This window comes from Oncorhynchus mykiss, chromosome 5 (genome assembly GCF_057628025.1).
Source record: "Oncorhynchus mykiss isolate SJ-2025 chromosome 5, ASM5762802v1, whole genome shotgun sequence".
Classification (NCBI taxonomy): domain Eukaryota; kingdom Metazoa; phylum Chordata; class Actinopteri; order Salmoniformes; family Salmonidae; genus Oncorhynchus; species Oncorhynchus mykiss.
The window spans coordinates 85,395,501-85,415,980 of record NC_143026.1 but is presented as its reverse complement, the minus strand read 5'-3'; the positions used below and the strand labels follow the sequence as shown (position 1 = coordinate 85,415,980).

The window sequence follows — 20,480 nt, the reverse complement described above, 5'->3', positions numbered from 1 at the left end:
TAAGTTTGATTCTCCCTCTTTAGAATTGGTCTACTCCTAGATAGGCATGACGGGTTAGAGGGGGATAGATAGATAGAGGGAGCTACTGATTACAAAGTTGCATAATTCCAACCAACTGGGGCCATGCATAGTCCGTAGAATCTTTTTGGACTACCGCTGACCCCGTTTTCTAGGGGCCGAGGGAGGCAGTCTTTCTCTTTTATTGTTCCATGGTCATGGTAGATTTATGTTGAGGAAGGGGTAACCTAACGTAGCAGGAGTAAAATAAACGCCTGAAACTAGATGCCCTACATACTGGTCTTGACGAGAAGGAAAGAAACTGTCAGGGGAGGTCCTCTTCCACACTGTTCAACCAATCCAGTAAATGTGGAGGAGGAGTTAAGATGGAGTGTTGCCTTGTTAACGTCCAAAACATCCATAGGCTCTTTACATTTCCCCTGAAAACTGGAATATCCGGTTGTTGGGGACGCACGTGGGAGAGGTTAAGTAAGGGGAAACATTGATCAGATGTCTTAAAGTAAAGATTCACCAATTGAATGTTATGTTATTTTTGTGCATCTCTGAGCGATGTTCTATCGATTCCCTGGGTCCTTTCATGTTTTCATGCCGTTGAAGCAGGGTGAAATTTGTCTGGCATGACGTAGCAATAAGATTAAGCCGCTCTCACTACACTGGAAGTTAATAGGGATACGCCTTTTAGATCGCCAAAACATCTATCATACATGTCAGATTTAAATACTGGCTGATGTCATAACGCGGGAGCTTGTCTTCTCTCAAATGAGAGCCATTGATTATATTTTTGCGATATTCCTACCTAGAGAAATGTCTGATTTAACAGAGGGTCTAATGTATAACTATTTGTTTGACTCTTCAGTCCAGGGTGCATTGCGTGGTGGTGTTGCGAATGTCAGTCTCCACTCTGTGAGGAACATCGATCAGCAGGTTGAACATGGTGAGATTGGCGGTTTTACAGCTAACTACTTCACATGCTGATATTGACTTTGGTATTATTGTGTGTAGCCTTGTTTGCTAGTTAGCTACGTAGCTAGCGAACCAGCCAACCAGCCAGCCCAAAGAGAGAGCATTGCATTGTGGAATTGTGGTCGATTTGAGCTGCAACTGATTTCCACAACAATTTTCACATGTTGCTACCAACCTTATTATAACATTTGTTCACAGAAATATTATTCTCAAATATTAGTGTTATGTAACACTGTAAATCATAGGAATGTGGTTTTGGGGGAATTTTTCCTTTTATGGCGACCTCTCTGGTTTATTGTGTGAACAGCGGCGATGTGTTGGCAGGAAATAGACAGAAGTTAGTCTCAGGATGTGCAGGCTGGAGGTTTGTCATGCCAGACTCCAAAGTCAAAACGTTTGTAGATATTTGTCGTACAGGAACACTGAAAATCAGCTAAATTCCATGTCTATTGGAATTTAAAAAAGTATCTGTCTACTTTCTGCCTAACACCGGTTATTGAGAGTTTGTTTCCTAGATAGACTCCTGTGCCAGTCAGGGTTGAAACTCAAAAATGTACAAAGGCATTGTATGAAGGAGCTTTCACACCATTTGTTCAGTTTCCTTTCATTTTGTCTGATGTCACCTAGCCAGGAGGCAGGCAGTTCTTGATCATTGGGGTCATCCTGCCCTACTGCTCTGAGGGTTCTGCTCTCTCTAACAAACCCCATTGACCTGGTTCCTGGTTCTATACACTGCCACACTTTAGTTTTTATTTTGTAAATGTGAGCAACAGAGCATAAGAGAGAGTGTGATTACAAAAAAAATCTGTTAACGAGCTTTGACCCATATTCCACTACGTACTGCAGAACTGACCTGGCTCTGGCCTGATTTTCTCTCACCGGTCTCTTCTGGGTCCAGCTCTCTTTAGTTGGACTAAAGAGTTGCGAAACTCACTTAGTATAAATACCAAATCAATGACTGTCAAATGTTTCATGTTTTATAAAGTATTTAGCCTTTTAAGGGACTACATCATTTATAATGAGGAATACCTGGAGAAAATCTGACCTCCCTTCAGGGAAATATATTTTTTACACTACCCTCCATGAACGCTTGAAAAAAAACGTGACCCTCCCCTGTACCCAAAATAATAATTGAAGCATAAAGTGGAGAGCGGAGAACATGCTTAATGTTTACCCTCACTCTTAAGACAGACCAGAGCCTTAGATATGCAATTTTAGGAACTCTTCTTCATTTTGGAAGCATTACATGGCAAAGTAGCCAGAAAGTTGTGGATTCGCCGACTACTGCGGACAAGGGTAGGGTGAAAATATATCCATTTTAATAAAAGCAGTGCATGAATCTATCATCTTATTTGCGGTCTGTGAAAAACTAGCATTTTATGAATGCATTTCATGCAATTCTACATAATTTCACATGACTGTAGACAACAGAATCTTTTTTAATACCACAACAGAGCAACACTGGAGACGTTTAGATTTTTTACAGGCTATTGTTAAAAAAGAGGATAGTCAAAGTTTGGACCAGTGCTGAAGTTGTCTATCAACTGTAAAAATGTAGCCCAACAGAACCCGTGACAACTGAAGCATCATCATTGAATTCCAGAAAAACAAATGTGTTGTTTTAACGCAGCAGCCGCATATCATCAGGCTACATACACTTGGAACTTTTTTGAATTTGGGAAACTATAATTTTCAAATGTATGTTATTCCATGATATTGTTGTTACAAAATACATTTGTGTTGACTGTGATAAGGGCATGGGAATATAAGAGCATCTGCTAGACTAAAGGAACAAACTAGGCATGCATAGCTCACCGCATTATCCTCAAGCTAGACTGGCCAAACTCGTGTTTCTAAAAGTGAATTCAACGGCACTATATAATGACTGTAAGGCAGTTTTTGTTTCATTGTTATTTAATTCGAAGTAACTATTTAAAAAATCTATAAATATTATAGTGGGCAAATGCGAAATTTATAAGTGTGTTGTTGAGGGGCTATTTATTGTGTTGTTGAAATGCTGAGCGCTTCTGCCAGACTGTAGTGTCACAAATGCTTCACAATTGATTTCTTAAATGGCAGGCTATAGCCTTGAAATAATTATATAGCCTAAAAAAAACATTTTTGTTCCTTCTTGGGCTTTCTGGCTTGCTCCTGACTGATTTAGAGTTAGTATGTTGTAGTAAGTAGCCTGTTGAAATGTCAAACGTCAATTGATAGTGACAGAATAAAGCATTACTTCCCAAGCACCCATGCGCTGTCCATCTCTGCAGTTGTCGCTTCATAGTAATGTCAGTTATGTAAATTACTAGAATATGGCTTATTGTGAGGTCAATAACTCTGATAAGTAGCTTCGTTATGGGCAATGAAACATATTGTTTATTAAAATAAATTATAGCAGTAGCAAGCTTACCTCCGGTCCTCCTTCCCATTTTCACGCTGTCCCTCTCAAACTGGACAGGACATCAGTAGGCCTAGTCCGCGCGCACAGATATTTAATTCTTTTGACAAATGTTTTTTGTATTGTTTGAAGAAGCTTTTGACTCACCTCCTGAAGTGCCTCCGTACACAGCACAGTCATTGGTTAGGCAGCACAAAAAGGTTTACATCAGCAAGAGCAGAGCAGGGCAGGCCAGGGCTCATGATTGGGAATGCTTTTCCATTGCGGTGTGTAATGCAGTGTAGCCTAGTTTTATATACACCATCCCAGCAGCACAAAAGATTTGGGAAGGAAGAATATTTTCTTAGGAATATAACTTTGCTTTTTGCTTCTCCCAGCATGCTCTTCATATAGTCTATAGCCTGTAGTATAGGCTATGGATCATTTGATTGAGACTACACTAGGCACACATCGAGATACTATAATAACCAACTAATTCTCAATCCCTGAGCAATACGACAATCAGTTACAGATTTCAAGACCCTGCCCTAGACTAAAAATAATAATAATACTAACCCCCCCCCCCCACCCCCCACTGAGTGAAATTGATAAAGCATGGCCCTTTAGGTACAGTAACAATTGTGTACATTTTGACCGCTCCCTGAAGAGGGCTGTTTTTCTAGGCAGGGAGTGTGTAAAATGTTTTGTAACATTCATTTTTCAGGGTTAACTATAACCCACCTGTTTTTGAAATTGTTTTGATATTTTGTTTGAGTGATTAGGAAAATATGAAATGAAAAACAGCTTACTTTTCTCTTTCATTTTTAGAAAAGTTGTGAAGTGGTGTTGGACAACAATTAAATATTTAAAATGTCAACTTTTAAGTACTCAAACATTTCTATTATCGTATTTGCATAAACAATGCTACTTTAATATTGTTTACTGTTTAAATGTAGTAATTACAGAAATTGTACTCATGCCCACACCAAAATGTAAATCTGTGTGGACAGGTGAATATTAGGAAATGTTAAGTATGTAGAGTGTGACCTCCTATAGCAATTATAGTATGTGGTGTAAGTTTATTATTCAGATTCATGGTAGTCGTGACCACTAGTCCCATTCTATGTAATGTTCCATATCCATGAGATTTGAAAGGATATTGTGTATATATTATGTTTATTTAATAGATGTATAAAACGTGTTTTAATAAGCATGGGTGTAATTTCTCAGTCATCTAGTTTGCCTATTCAGTGCTCTTGAATAGAGAGACTTTGAAAGAGTGAAATGTAAACAGACTAACAAGAATGAACTGGCCTTTTTGTGCTCCAAATTGAAACTCCAACCTCTTTGTTCACTCTTGAATCACATACTTTACTTTTCAAGTGTTTTTTATTGTAAATTCTCCCTGTAACATTGTACCAATAGATAAAGAGGCTAGCTATGTCTAGTTGGTGTAGGCCGTCAATGTAAACAAGAGTTTGTTTTTAACTGACTTGCCTAGTTAAATAAAGGTTACATATGCTTGTAGAATGTAAAAAGGAGAAATCGCCTTTTAACATAAAGATGGATGGTACATTTTTGAGCCAAATTGCCTTCTTGAAGATTTGTTGTAGGGGGTTATCAGATTGCCCCTAATTATCATCTTAATATTATTATTTTTATTTAAATGTAGCCTTTTATTTAACTAGGCAAGGCAGTTAAGAACAAATTATTATTTACAATGACGGCCTACCCTACCCTGGCCAAACCCTAACCCGGACGACGATGGGCCAATTGTTCTCCGCCCTATGACACTCCCAATTACTACTGGTTGTGATACAGCCTGGAATCAAACCAGGGTCTGTAGTGACGCCTCTAGCACTGAGATGCAGTGCCTTAGACCGCTGTACCACTCATTGAAGGTGCATAAACAACACATATTATCTTATTTTGCCTATAACTTTATAAAAATGCCTTTGTCTTTATGATGTCAATCTTTCTAAGCATTGCCCAGCCCTCTCATTTACCCTGCCAGGTGATGTCATTCACTACCATAGCCAATGTAGGTTTCTCCCTGCCAAACAGTTTAATAGGCTGGTACTTTTAAATAGGCTGGTACTTGTATCCTATCTGTGCTGGGAGCTGTGTGGGAGATTGGTTTAACATGGAGGAATAAGATGAAGTACAGCAGCACAGCTGAAAATTGTCTTCACACAGACACACACACAGGCGGTGGAACTTGGAGCCTCTCCCCGTTCAGCTTCAGTGTGGGTGTAAACCAGGCGCGATAGCCAATCTGAGATGTTTTGGTTAAAAAGCCATTTTTAAGACTGGATCCAATTTCACTGAGGACCTTCCAGGAAAGAAGGATTTGCAAGCAATTGATTATGAGTTATGAAGTTCACAAAGTTTTTTCCCCCACATTCTGTCTGACTGAGAGCTTCGCAAGTAAGCACTCCGTTAAAGATGTGACCAGGGGTTATTATACCGTGTGTCCTCATTCATTATTGTCTATCTCGAGATGCCTCGGTCAGTACCAATCCCCTCGCTATCACTGTATCTCATAAATTCTCTCTAACATGGTATATGGACTCTCCCAGTCACACTAATAACTCAACACAATAACACATGCATAAGTTTTAGTCTCCCCAAGCACTCGGAAATGGTTACTATTCCTATTATGAATACTAGTGAACACACAATATGACCTTGAAAACCAAAGAGCAGAATTGTGATAAGAGGATGGTGAATCATAGAAAGTTAAGAGAGATTTTCTGCTGAGTGTTGTCTTTTCTGATCTGAGAACAGGACCCGTGTTCAAGAAACGTCTCAGGAGAATATTATTCATTATGAAAGGTGAAAATGATCCTGTATCAACGCTCTGAGGCGCTATACATATGGGCAGGGGTGGAAACTGTACTATCCGACTCAAGTAGAAGTAATGTGAACATCATGGAAACACAAAATGAATGTGCAAACCCACTTCAAATAGAAAAAGGGCTATAGATGATGCATTAGATTGATAAACATGTACAGAGTACATTAGGTTATGTAGTGTTCCTTGTGCAAAAACAAAGGAGTTCTGTTCAAACGCCTTCACTTCTCAGAACTTGCTGTTCAGTTTCAGCAGGCGCTGATTTTCAAAGTGAATCGAGTCTATCCTGGCTTGCTTTGCAGTGAAAAGCAGTCCAACAAGTTTCAAGTTTTATTGTCACGTGCACTAAAAAAGTGAAATGCCTTTTTGCTTACTCTTTCCCAACAACGCTATAAATGTTTTTAATTAAAAAGTAAATTACAACCAGACACACAAGAAATAGAAAAAAGAACACAATAAATTAAGTGAGCTATATAAGGGGGGGGGTGTCCAGGGTCAGTTCCAGTACCATCTTTACAAGTGTAGGGATACTGGAGTGGTAGGGTTAGATATGCATAGGGGTAAGATGACAAGGCATCAAGATATATGATAAACAGAGTAGCAGCTCGTTGTGTGTGTGTGTGTGTGTGAGAGAGCAAATGAAATGTGTGTTTGTGTTGGAGTGTGAGTGAGGGTGTAGAATGTGCAGAGTGAGTGTGCATAGAGATAGTGCAAACATAAAATAGAAGGGTCAATGCAGATAGTCTGTGTAGCCATTTTGTTAGCTATTTATCAGTCTTCTGGCTTCGGGATAGAAGCTGTTCAGGAACCTGTTGGTGTCAGACTTGATGCTCCGGTACTGCTTTCTGTGCAGAAGCACATATAGCTTGATATACAATGCATTCTGAAAGTATTCAGACCCCTTGACTGTTTCCACATTTGGTTACTTTACAGCCTTATTCTAAAATTAATTAAATAGATTGTATCCGCATCAATCTAAACACAATACCCCATAATGACAAATCAAAAACAGGCTTTTAGAAATTTGTGCAATTGTATAACCCCCTCCCCCCCAATAAATATCACATTTACATAAGTATTCAGACCCTTTACTCAGTACTTTGTTGAAGCACCTTTGGCCGCGATTACAGCCTCAAGTCTTCTTGGGTTTTACGCTACAAGTTTGGCACACCTGGAGTTTCTCCAATTCTTCTCTGCAGATCCTCTCAAGCTCGTGTCAGGTTGGATGGGAAGCATTGCTGCACAGGTATTTTCAGGTCTCTCCAGAGATGTTCAAGTCCTGGCTCTGGCTGGGCCACTTAAGGACATTCAGAAACTTATCACGAAGCCACTCCTGCGTTGTCTTGACTGTATGCTTAAGGTCTTTGTTCTGTTAGAAGGTGAACTTTCGGACCAGTTGGAATACTGTTGTGCACTGTTTAGGCAGGAGTGTTTTATTTTATATTTCACCTTTATTTAACCATGAACAAGTTCTCATTGTGTGCCTTTCCCAATTCTTTTTAAAAATGGAACCTTTATTTAACTAGACAAGTCAGTTAAGAACAAATTCTTAATTACAATGACAGCCTACCCTGGCGATGCTGGGCCAATTGCGCATCGCCCTTTGGGACTCCCAATCACGGCCGGATGTGATGCACAGCAGTATCGCCTCTTGCATTGAAATGCAGTGTCTTAGACCACTGCGCCACTCGGGAGCCCCGGGAGCCCATAAATTATGTTCAATCAATTGAATTTACAACAGGTGGACTTCAATCAAGTTGTAGAAAAACAGGATGATTAATGGATACAGGATGCACCTGAGCTCAATTTCAAGTCTCATAGCAAAGGGTCTGAATACTTATGTAAATAAGGTATTTTATTTTTGTATTTTTTTGTTTGTTGCTAAAATGTAAAAAAAATCTGTTTTCGATTTATCATTTTGGGATATTGTGTGTAGATTGATGAGGGGAAAATTAAATGTAGAACAAAGCTGTAGTGTAACAAAATGTGGAAAAGGGAAGGGGTCTGAATACTTTCCAAATGCACTGTAGATGTCCTGGATGGCAGGGAGCTCGGCTCCAGTGATGTACTGGGCTGTCCGCACCACCCTCTGTAGCTCTATGCCATCGTGGTGGTGCAGTTACCATATCAAATCAAAATCAAATTTATTTATATAGCCCTTCGTATATCAGCTGATATCTCAAAGTGCTGTACAGAAACCCAGCCTAAAACCCCAAACAGCAAGCAATGCAGGTGTAGAAGCACGGTGGCTAGGAAAAACTCCCTAGAAAGGCCAAAACCTAGGAAGAAACCTAGAGAGGTACCAGACTATGTGGGGTGGCCAGTCCTCTTCTGGCTGTGCAGGGTGGAGATTATAACAGAACATGGCTAAGATGTTCAAATGTTCATAAATGACCAGCATGGTCAAATAATAATAATCACAGGCAGAAAAGTTGAAACTGGAGCAGCAGCACGGCCAGGTGGACTGGGGACAGCAAGGAGTCATCATGCCAGGTATGGTCCTACCAAGCAGTGATGCAGCCAGTCAAGATGCTCTCAATGGTACAGCTGTAGAAGTTTTTGAGGGCCGATGACAAATCTTTTCAACCTCCTGAGGGGGAAGAGGCGCTGTCGTGCCTTCGTCACGACTCATTGCATGTGTTTGGACCATTTTAAGTCTTTAGTGATTTGGACACCGAGGAACTTGAAGCTCTTGACCCGTTCCGCTGTAGCCCTGTCGATGTGGATGGGGGGTGTGCTCGCCCCCCCTTCCTGTAGTTCATGATCAACTCCATGTTCTTACTTACGTTGAGGGAGAGGTTGTTGTCCTGGCACCACACTGCCAGGTCACTGAAGTCCTCCCGGTAGACTGTCTCATTGTTGCCGGTGATAAGGCCTACTACCTTCGTGTCATCAGCAAACATGATAAAATCCAAATGTATTGATCGAGTACACAGATTTGCAGATGTCATTGCAGGTGCGGCGAAATGCTTGTGTATTGAGCTCCAACGGTAACACTTAACAATACAAAACAATACACTCCATAATCCAAAAAGTAAAAATAAATAAATGAAGAAATATCAGAACAAGCAATGTCAGAGTCCAGAAAAATATATACGGTATATATAGCGGATCCTATGTTTGGTCCACCACCCATGACAATGGATCGGATCCCAGCAGGCGACCCAAAACAACGGCGCTGCAGAAGGGGCAGCCCGAGCGGTCTTCTGGTCAGTCTCCGTAGACGGGCACACCGCTCCCGAGTATACTACTCGCCAATGTCCAGTCTCTTGACAACAAGGTACACAAAATCCGAGCAAGGGTTGCCTTTCAGAGAGACATCAGAGATGGTAACATTCTTTGTTTCACGGAAACATGGCTCACTCGGGATACGCCGACAGAAACAAACATCTCTCTGGTAAGAAGAAGGGCGGGGGTGTATGCCTTATGATTAACGAGTTGAGGTGTCATCATAACAACATACAGGAACTCAAGTCATTTTGTTTACCTGGCCTAGAATTCCTTACAATCAAATACCGACCGCATTATCTACCAAGATAATTATCTTCGATTATAATCACAGTCATGTATATCCCCCCCCCCCCCCCCCCCCCGCCCAAGCAGACACCTCGACGGCCCTGAAAGAACTTCATTGGACTCCATGTAAACTGGAAACCACATACCCTGAGGCTGCATTTATTGTAGCTGGGGATTTTAACAAAGCTAATCTTAAAACAAGGCTACCTAAATTTTATCAGCATATCGAATGCACGACCCGGACTGTTAAAATTCTGGATCATTGTTACTCTAACTTCCGCAACGCATACAAAGCCCAACCTCGCCCTCCTTTCGGCAAATCTGACCATGACTCCATTTTGTTGCTCCCAGCCTATAGACAGAAACTAAAATAGGAAACGCCCATGCTCAGGTCTCTTCAACGCTGGTCCGACCAATCTGATTCCACGCTTCAAGATTGCTTCGATCACGTGGACTGGGGTATGTTCCGGATAGCGTCGAACAACAACGTTGATGTATATGCTGATTCAGTGAGTGAGTTTATTAGCAAGTGCATTGGTGTTGTTGTACCCATGGCGACTATTAAAACCTCTTAGGGATCCCCTATGGCTAGAATCCCGTTAACGTGATCGATTTGACAACATCCGGTAAATTGCTGAGCGCGAAATTCAAAAATACTAAATTCGTAATATTAAACATTCATGACTATACAAGTGTTTTACATCATTTCAAAGATACACTTCTTGTTAATCCAGCCACTATGTCAGAGTTCAAAAACAAAGGATCTAATAAATTACCTGTAAACTTGGTCCAAACATTTAACGTTTCTAATCCAACCCCAGGTACCCTAAAATGTAAATAATTGATCAATTTTAAGTTGGAATAAACTGTTTTCAATACCAGAGAAAAACAACGAGTAGCGCTCTCATTCACGCGCACCTAAAGACTAGAGTCCACCTGAGTGACACTTAGAAAGAATACGAAAACATTGAACAATTTCTAAAGACTGTTGACATCTAGTTGAAGCCATAGGAACTGCAATCTGAGTCCTAATAATTTGGGTTTCCCATAGAAAAGCATTGGAAAATCCAATGACCTCAATCCCCCCCCCCCCCCCCCCAAATCAGTTCTGTTATATTCACATCATTTTAACAGTTTTAGAAACTTTAGAGTGTTTTCTGTTTTCTGTGGAAAGTTTTAAGTTCCTTGGCATACACATCACGGACAAACTGAAATGGTCCACCCACACAGACAGCGTAGTGAAGAAGACGCAAAAGCAATAACGCTATATGTATAGTAGTTTTGATTGGACTGATCATGTCAACATCATACTTTCAAATTCTCAGCTTGCAGTCACCATCATGAATCATGTCGACAATCTACTGGCAAATCCTTCTTAATACATGTCATATGAAGAGAAATAATGAAGAGAAATTATAGATAAATATCGGCCATTGGACATAAACATTACACAACAAGTTGGAAATTGCAAATTCAACAATGAGTGGTTTGGAAGGAATCAGTTACAGTGGCAAACTGCAAGCATTGCAAAGCAATCACTAGCCTGCTATTCAGTGGAGTGGCTGTGTGGTTTTAAATGATAAACATTCAACATTGGCAATGCTGTCAATGAAGCATGATTTGTGCTGCGTTCCAAACAACTGTTAACTTGGAACTGTGCAAACTTGACTTCAGTGAGTTCAAGACAACTGGGAAGTCTGGAAAAAACGAGCTCCAGCTGGGAAAATACGTTTTGAACTGTCATCCAACTCGGAATTGTAAACCCGGCCTCTTTATAGAGCTACGACCTGAAGATTAATGACATCATCATGATTCAACTCTGTTTTTTTCAGAGTTCCCAGTTGTTTTGAAAGCACCATAAATCCAGAGAATGCCAGACTTTGATGACAAAATTTGCCCATGAAGGACAGCTGCGCCACCTTGGTCAAGTGAGCACAGCACAACAAGGTGAGTCCAAAAATGTATTGTATGCTGCTGCATAAATTATGTAATATGCCAGGGAGATATGTATACTGTAGCTAAGAAAGTAATACTAAGTGTATGTTGTGCAGTAAGATGTTAGTAGCCCATGTGCCTCACCCTAATAATTTGGTGTATTTGCCCTTCTTATGTAGCCTATAACCTGTTTTAGAGAAATGTATTCATTGAATATTGTAAGAGCTTTTATTGTCTGCTTATATGCCCCCTTTATTTATCCTATGGTTCTGACTTGGTGTACAGGGAGAACACTGTAAGAATGGCCCATGTTCTGAATTCTGTTGCTGTACATTTCAAAAGTGCTAAACAAATTGTTATATTGACTACGTCCGTTGTCGCTTGCTCATTAATGTCTTAATCAAAATTACGGATTGCCTCATATACGCTTGTAGTCCCCCATCCCTCTCTTCTCTGTATACCATTCTCGACACCATTCTGTATACTTCTGGCCCCTCTTTGGACACTGTGTTAACTAACCTCCAGACGAGCTTCAATGCCATACAACTCTCTTTCCGTGGCCTCGAACTGCTCTTAAACGCAGGGGAAACTAAATGCATGCTATTCAACCGATCCCTGCCCGCACCTGCTAACCCGTCCAGCATCACTACTGTGGACCGCTCTGACTTAGAATACGTGGACAACTACAAATAACTAGGAGTCTGGTTAGACTGTAAACTCTCCTTCCAGACTCACATTAAGCAACTCCAATCCAAAATTAAATCTAGAATTGTCTTCCTATATCGCAACAAAGCATCCTTCACTCATGCTGACAAACATACCCTCGTAAAACTGACCATCCTACCGATCCTCGACTTCGGTGATGTCATCTATAAAATAGCCTCCAACACTCTACTCAACAAACTGGATGCAGTCTATCACAGTGCCATCCGTTTTGCCACCAAAGCCCCATACACTACCCACCATTGTGACCTGTACGCTCTCGTTGGTTGCATACCAGCAAAGCTGTGGTAGTCATTGTGGCAGGTAGCCTTAGAGTTCTTGGGAACAGAAATTATGGTGGTCAGCTTGAGGCTTGTGGGGATCACAGACTGGGACAAGGAAAGGTTGAAAATGACCGTGAATATGCCTTTACAATATGAAATTACAGAGATCATATGTTTCTTGTAGTTCTTGACCAGGTTTGCACACACTGCAGCAGGGATTTTGGCCCACTCCTCCATACAGACCTTCTCCAGATCCTTCAGGTTTCGGGGCTGTTACTGGGCAATACGGACTTTCAGCTCCCTCCAAAGATTTTCTATTGGGTTCAGGTCTGGAGACTGGCTAGGCCACTCCAGGACCTTGAGATGCTTCTTACGGAGCCACTCCTTAGTTGCCCTGGCTGTGTGTTTCGGGTCGTTGTCATGCTGGAAGACCCAGCCACGACCCATCTTCAATGTTCTTACTGAGGGAAGGAGGTTGTTGGCCAAGATCTCGCGATACATGGCCCCATCCATCCTCCCATCAATACGGTGCAGTCGTCCTGTCCCCTTTGCAGAAAAGCATCCCCAAAGAATGATGTTTCCACCTCCATGCTTCACAGTTAGGATGGTGTTCTTGGGGTTGTACTCATCCTTCTTCTTCCTCCAAACACGGCGAGTGGAGTTTAGATGAAAAATCTCAATTTTTGTCTCATCAGACTACATGATCTTCTCCCATTCCTCCTCTGGGTCATCCAGATGGTCATTGGCAAACTTCAGACGAGCCTTGACCTTGCGTGCGCTGCAGGATTTTAATCCATGACGGCGTAGTGTGTTACTAATGGTTTTCTTTGAAACTGTGGTTCCAGCTCTCTTCAGGTCATTGACCAGGTCCTGCCGTGTAGTTCTGGGCTGATCCCTCACCTTCCGCATGATCATTGATGCCCCACGAGTCGAGATCTTGCATGGAGCCCCAGACCGAGGCTGATTGACCGTCATCTTGAACTTCTTCCATTTTCTAATAATTGCGTCAACAGTTGTTGCCTTCTCACCAAGCTGCTTGCCTATTGTCCTGTAGCCCATCCCAGCCGTCTGCAGGTCTACAATTTTATCCCTGATGTCCTTACATAGCTCCCTGGTCTTGGCCATTGTGGAGAGGTTGGAGTCTGTTTGATTGAGTGTGTGGACAGGTGTCTTTTATACAGGTAACGAGTTCAAACAGGTGCAGTTAATACAGGTAATGAGTGGAGAACAGGAGGGATTCTTAAAGAAAAACGAACAGGTCTGTGAGAGCCGAGATTCTTACTGGTTGGTAGGTGATCAAATACTTATGTCATGCAATAAAATGCAAATTAATTACTTAAAAATCATACAATGTGATTTTCTGGATTTTTATTTTAGATTCCGTCTCTCACAGTTGAAGTGTACTTATGATAAAAATTACAGACCTCTACATGCTTTGTAAGTAAGAAAACCTGCAAAATCGGCAGTGTATCAAATACTTGTTCTCCCCACTGTATATGGCGGATTGGAAATTATGCAGACCAACATGGTGATAGAAGCCACAATCTATCTGCACTATTAAAGCTTATCTACCCCCTAAAAAAAACTACAGAGGACAATAATAGGTACACGGTAAGTGTTTCATAATAATACTTGTTTAAAGTATTGACCTTGGGCGAATTGATGTAGTCTGAGCTGAATTCCACAAAGCTTGGTCTCTGCTCCACTATGCTGGTGGAGTTCATCAAAACCTTACTTCACTATGGAGTGGAGTTTAGTCAGCTAATGTCTAAATAGGGTATGTCATGACCAAGCAAGCTAACGTCAGCTTGCTAGCTAGCTAATTCACTTGCTGATGTTAGTCTAATGTTGTTAGCTAGTCCAGATAACTTACATGGCTGGCTAGCTAGCCACCACCACACATAGCCATTATGGCTTGCACTTCAATGTCACTATCATCATCAAGTGTTGGTTAGCCATGTAGCTAGCCAGCTAACTTAGCTGCAAGCAGGGGCGCAACTTTCACTGGGGAGGCATGTCCCCCCACATTATGACATTGCACCCCCCAACCCCCAGTTTTGTAATTGTAATGTGATACAAAACGAGGCAATGGTCTGCTTTGGGGCCACACGGACGCCTCTTAGTGGTCGGGTAGGCAGTTTCGAGTGTTTATCCGACTGGATAAAAAAACTATTATGCCCCCCCACTTCTAAAACTAAAGTTGCGCCTCTTACTGCAAGGATAGCTTGCTAACTTTAGTATTCTTGACAACTAGGCTAATGCTAACTTACATAAGTTAGACTATTAGATAGCCAGCTGCCAAAGCCACCCATAAAACACAGTTTTTGTCATTCATAGCTAGCTAGTTATCTTAACTCTACAATGTTTTCTCATGTTTGAGGCAGAGTTATTGTAGGCAGCCACCTTCGCCATCGTGGGTAAGCAAAGCTTGCATTACATCGCCTCTACTGTGCTTGAAAGAGAACTGGTCACAGCAAACTGGTACTGTTCCTAAAGATTTTAAAATTGCCAAAGTTATCCCCCTCTATAAATCTGGTGATCCAAGATCTTTTACAAATTATCGCCCAATATCTGTACTACCATGTTTTTCAAAAATCCTAGAAAAATGTGTTTATAATAGTATGTTTAAACATTTAAATCAACACTGTATTCTATATGAGCACAAATATGTTTTTTGTAAAAACTACTCCACAGTAGTTTTGCAACTTGTGTATCAAAAACAACGAATATGCTCTTGACATGTTTTTAGATTTATCGAATGCCTTTGACACTGTTGATCATGAAATATTACTTTCTAAATTGCATTATTACGGTTTTCATGAATATACATATAATTGGTTGGAGGACAATTTGTTTATGCAGCCGGCTGTGCGTCTACCAGAGCCAAGATATCCTGTGGCGTCTTCTTTGCTGAAGACACCAATTTGATTTTATCACACAATTTTTATGAACAAATTAGTGAAGCCAACTCAGGCATGGCTAAATTGTCTGAATGGTTCCAGATAAGTGTTTTATCTTTATATGTTAAACAATCTAAACGTATTGTATTCACTAGTTAGAAAAATAAACAGTCAGAATCTCATTTGGTGGCAATGAAATGGAACAAGTCACATCCACTTCCTCTGAGTTTTAATTGATTTGAAGTTATCCTGGAAAGATCATATTTCATTTGTCTGCAACAAAGTGATGAAATCTGTTGGTATCAGAAATATTAGTGGTTTGGCTCATTAGGCTTGCTTCCAAACTCTATACAATAGCTTAATTTACCCCTATCTCATTTAATGTAATATTGTCTGGGCCAGTACATATGCCTCCTACCTACACAAATTACTTATCATACAAAATAAATGTTCAAGACTAGCCATCTCCTCTAAATACCTGGCTCCAACTGCACCTTTGTTTAAGAAACTCAATATCTTTTCTATTTACAACATGAATGTACACCAATTATGCACTTCCATCTACAAATACTCATACCTCCCAGAAGTCTACCTTTACCCTTCAATGGATTCTTCCAGGTTAATTCTGAAACAACACAAGACACTGCAATAACCTTCACCTTCCCCACTGCCACACCTCACATAGTCAATTCTTTATCAGATACAGATACAGATTTATTATCTTCACATTGCTAAAACATCATCAGCCCTCAATAACTTAAAGCGAAGACTTGGGGTCAGCCTGATGAAGCAAACTACTCAGTAATCTCCTCCATATAGCCTAACTCTCACATACTCACAATAACTTAAAGCGAAGACTGGGGGTCAGCCTGATGAAGCAAACTACTCAGTAATCTCCTCCATATAGCGTAACTTTCACACACTCACATGCACACTTACACACACACATTTAAACAAAACAAATAGTTTTTAAAATGTTTGTGATTACTGATCAGTTAATTTATACATTTATAATTAATAGTTTTATCTGTTTTAACTACCTGTTTTTATGTTTGTACTTATCTATTGTATATATTTTTTTGTGTTGTGGTTTCCATATAAGCCATTGGGCTTCCAACCACACCTGTACACTGTTTTGTTGTTGTTGTTTTTATCTGTATTGTTGTTAATCACTTGTTTTCTTTGGTGCAATAAATTAAACTCATTTAAACTAAACAGTCTCCTCCATCTCCATTGTTTTCACACAAACTGCTTTGATAAAAAAACGTTCCAATCTTTCACGACATGTCTCATACTAAATTTTTGCCTTTTTGAAAATCTTCCGACCATCGTTCAGTTTGTGTGCACAGCTTGATTTGATTGGCGCGATGCGTGAAATTTGATTTAATTGGTCACTGACTAGACAACGATGATCATTTTTTTCTGGCTCAGAGTTGCAAAGTTTCCGTGCCGTCATGATCTTCTGTTATGTACAGCCTACAAAATTGTACTCTATAAAGGATAGTTTTAATAAGGTAGCGAAGTACAATCATTAATTCAGAACTTACTTAAGTAAAAGTAAAATTACTGACTTTGAAAAAAAAAGTACAAGTACTCCAAAAGCTACTCAATTACAGTAACAATATTATTTGTAATTTGTTACTTCCACCCCTGCATACATAGCCTCCAATTGAAATACAAGTAAAACTAAATGCATGCTCTTCAACCGATCGCTGCCTGCACCTGCCCGCCTGTCCAACATCACTACTCTGGACGGCTCTGACTTAGAATACGTGGACAACTACAAATACCTAGGTGTCTGGTTAGGCTGTAAACTCTCCTTCCAGACCCACATCAAACATCTCCAATCCAAAGTTAAATCTAGAATTGGCTTCCTATTTCGCAACAAAGCATCCTTCACTCATGCTGCCAAACATACCCTTGTAAAACTGACCATCCTACCAATCCTCGACTTTGGCGATGTCATTTACAAAATAGCCTCCAATACCCTACTCAACAAATTGGATGCAGTCTATCACAGTGCCACCCGTTTTGTCACCAATGCCCCATACACTACCCACCATTGTGACCTGTACGCTCTCGTTGGTTGGCCCTCGCTTCATACTTGTCGCCAAACCCACTGGCTCCATGTCATCTACAAGACCCTGCTAGGTAAAGTCCCCCCTTATCTCAGCTCGCTGGTCACCATAGCATCACCCACCTGTAGCACGCGCTCCAGCAGGTATATCTCTCTGGTCACCCCCAAAACAAATTATTTCTTTGGCCGCCTCTCCTTCCAGTTCTCTGCTGCCAATGACTGGAACGAACTACAAAAATCTCTGAAACTGGAAAAAATCTCCCTCACTAGCTTTAAGCACCAGCTGTCAGAGCAGCTCACAGATTACTGCACCTGTACATAGCCCACCTATAATTTAGCCCAAACAACTACCTCTTTCCCTACTGTATTTATTTTATTTATTTATTTTGCTCCTTTGCGCCCCATTATTTTTATTTCTACTTTGCACATTCTTCCAATGCAAATCAACCATTCCAGTGTTTTACTTGCTATATTGTATTTACTTTGCCACCATGGCCTTTTTTGCCTTTACCTCCCTTCTCACCTCATTTGCTCACATCGTATATAGACTTGTTTCTACTGTATTATTGACTGTATGTTTGTTTTACTCCATGTGTAACTCTGTGTTGTTGTATGTGTCGAACTGCTTTGCTTTATCTTGGCCAGGTCTCAATTGTAAATGAGAACTTGTTCTCAACTTGCCTACCTGGTTAAATAAAGGTGAAATAAAAATAAATAAAATAAAAATACAGGCCCAAATCAAGGCTTCATAGCCTCAGATGGGAATGCGGCTCTGCAGACGTGCACGGCCAGTCTAGTCAGACTCTCTCTTCACTTGACTTTAAAGTGGATACATTTTACATCATCATGATGATGTGGCCAGTGACACTTTGCTTCTTGAATGTCCAATATCTTGAAAACTTGACTGCTGACATGCAACACATTTTGGGACTCTATCAACAGTGGACTAATGAAAAAAATGCTAAAAGATCATTTTTGAGTTTCCCTTTAACAGATAACACCCCTATCCCCCCCAAGGGTTGTGTAGAAGGGTCTCTCTCTACATAGTCTATACCCCACCCTAGTCCAGGACTAGGCTTAATATCTGTCTGGGAAACTGCCCCAAAATGATAATTACTTCTTTCTATCTAAATTCACAGTTTACAGCCATAGGAATCAGGAAGGAAGCCACTGTGTCATACTTTATAATTTATTTTTGATCCAGGTTTAGTCCTATAATTTATGTGACATAACTCCGGCGGAATGTCCTCTGAGAAGTGTCTTAGGGAATATAGAAAAATAGGCCTGCTGTTGGTGGAATTAACATAATTTGCGATACAAAGACATTTTTACAAAAAGCAGATGTACAACACCATAACGCCTAATGGGAGGTATAGACTATGTAGAGAGAGACCCTTCTACACAACGTGTGAGTTATTAGGCCATATCCTGTCTGTCGCCTCTTTCGGGCAGACTCTTGTTTCCTGTCTATATGAAATGTCTTCAAAATAAATGCCCTTTCAAGATAAATGTGGATTACATGAGTTCTCTATAAATACTTATTTTCTAATACTGATCAGTTTCTAGGCTCATATTGGTTACAATTTTTGTTCATCTTTAGTAAAATGTTTATTTCTTTAATCTCAAGCACTGCAGTTGTTCGATGTGATATAATGAGAAAACAGGAGAGGATGTTTAGGCCTTTGAGGGAACAAATTGCTAACAAGACAATGTTACTAACATTCCTGGCTCCCTGGGTCATGATAACTCTCTTTGTAGCAGGCTCAAAGAAGAAACAGGGAATGTATGATTCAGCAACATCATCTATTTGAAGTGAAATTACTTTTAAGTTCATCCAAGATACTTTCAGTCCAATATACTCACTCAGTTTCGCTGTGATACTAATCTCTGTTGATTCATGAGAAATATATACAGTACCAGTCAAATGTTTGGACACATCTACTCATTCCAGGGTTTTTCTTTATTTTTACTGTGTTCTACATTGCAGAATAATAGTGAAGACATTACATTATGAAATAACACAAATGGAATCATGTAGTAACCAAAAAAGTGTTAAACAAATCTAAATATATTTTATATTCTTCTAAGTAGTCAACCTTTGCCTTTATGACAGCTTGGCACACTCTTGGCATTCTCTCAACCAGCTTCACCTGGAATGCTTTTCCAACCGTCTTGAAGCAGTTCCCACATATGCTGAGCACTTGTGGGCTGCTTTTCCTTCACTCTACAATCCAACTCATCCCAAACCATCTCAATTTGGTTGAGGTCGGGTGATTGTGGAGGCCAGGTCATCTGATGCAGCACTCCATCACTCTCCTTCTTGGTCAAATAGCCCTTACACAGCCTGGAGGTGTGTTGGGTCATTGTGCTGTTGAAGAATAAATAATAGTCCCACTAAGCGCAAACCAGATGGGATGGCGTATTGCTGCAGAATGCTGTGGTAGCCATGCTGGTTAAGTGTGCCATTAATTATTTGAGCTGTTCTTGTCATAATATGGACTTGGTCTATTTCCAAATAGGGCTATCTTCTGTGTACCACCACCCCTACCTTGTCACAACACTACTGATTGGCTCAAACACATTAAGAATGAAAGAAATTCCACAAATGAACTTCTAACAAGGCACACCTGTTAATTGAAATGCATTCCAGGTGACTACCTCATGAAGCTGGTTGAGAGAATGCCGAGAGTGTGCAAAGCTGTCATCAAGGAAATGGTGGCTACTTTGAAGAATATCAAATATCAAATATATATTTAGATTTGTTTAACACTTTTTTTGGTTACTATATGATTCCATATGTGTTATTTCATAGTTTTGATGTCTTTACTGTTATTCTACAATGTAGAAAATATTA

The 20,480-nt window shown here is 40.4% G+C and overlaps 1 protein-coding gene across 2 annotated transcripts in view; it reads left to right on the top strand.

Annotated features, from left to right (window-relative positions):
- The first annotated feature begins 2,102 nt into the window (after positions 1–2,102).
- podn (podocan) overlaps positions 2,103–20,480 on the top strand; it is an 84,216-nt gene continuing 65,838 nt past the window's right edge. For both annotated transcript variants that reach the window (XM_036978572.2, XM_090236163.1), the window contains exon 1: positions 2,103–2,277. The gene's annotated coding sequence lies outside the window, so the exon portion shown is untranslated. The remainder of the gene's footprint in view (positions 2,278–20,480) is intronic.